We start from the raw sequence: 1,200 nt of genomic DNA, 5'->3' as shown, positions 1-1,200 counted from the left end.
TGCAAGGTACAGAGCATAGGGAGAAGTGTTTTCTTGAAATACTTCTTGCCCTGGCAATGAACCTCAGTAAGGAATACTTTTATCTGTTTCCTTTTTAGTGGTCCTGCTAAATTTTTAAGCCACCAGATAACTGTACTTCAACGGCATAATTTTCCACAATTCCAGAATTATATTTGGTTGGCAGTACACTTACATAGCTGAAAAGGTTGAATTTTATAAATTTTGAAATTACATACAATAGAATTTACATTATTGTAAATCTTTCCAGTGAAAAAGAACCATTTCCAAAACATTGTTGGGCAAAGTACTACTAATGACATGGCTCCCTGGTGGTCCAGCCACACAGCCAGCCAATAATCCCCACTCAGAAATAGTAGTGGAACAGTTGAACACGGGTGGTAAGCACAGGCAAAGGCTGTGGCAGGCTTGAGGTGAGCCAGAGATGATAACCTGTCACGCCAAGACAATCCAGATGCAGGCCAGAGCAGATGCCTGCTACAGAAGCCTGCTTCACAAAGAGCCAAAGCTCGGAACCTCAAGCATTCATGATCTGAAAACCTCAACTTTCCACTCCCGGGGAGCACTGGAAAATGTAGTGGGGCAGACCTGAATGTAAGTCCAGGTTCAGAAGTACCAACGGCACCTGGTACCTTCCCAAACGCTGATTAGCATAAATTGGACCAGTAGTGTTGACTCAAGTGCTAATATAAATCCCTAGACTAGGACGTAAGCAACAACCCCTCTTGGGTACACACTCCTGCTGCAGGAGATTCCATACCAACATACTTCACAAACCCATCTCGAACACTACAGTCTGACTTAGCTTAACAACAAATGATTCATCCAAACATGTCATGGTAGGATCTGAACTATTCTTCAACCTCAGTTCAGGTTGTAAAGAGTTTTTCTTAGAGTCAATAAGAAATTGTTAGAAAAAGCAGAGGTTTTACCTTTGGCAGGTTGCCAGGATGATACTTCATAATAGAATTTATGAAGCTACACTTTAGTAATTTGCAGGCTTTATTAAAAGAGAAAGAGAGAGAGAGAAAGAGGTTGGGGAAAAGAGAAAAGGGAGGGATAATTTAATACAAACCCCAAGTCCCAGTATCACTGAAGCACTTGAGAATTACCATGAAATCCCAACCAAAAATAGAATCAACCCAGAAGTTAGCAATAAAAAAACAACCAGAGAAGCACACA

This window comes from Sciurus carolinensis, chromosome 12 (genome assembly GCF_902686445.1).
Source record: "Sciurus carolinensis chromosome 12, mSciCar1.2, whole genome shotgun sequence".
Classification (NCBI taxonomy): domain Eukaryota; kingdom Metazoa; phylum Chordata; class Mammalia; order Rodentia; family Sciuridae; genus Sciurus; species Sciurus carolinensis.
Note: the sequence above shows the minus strand (reverse complement) of the source record.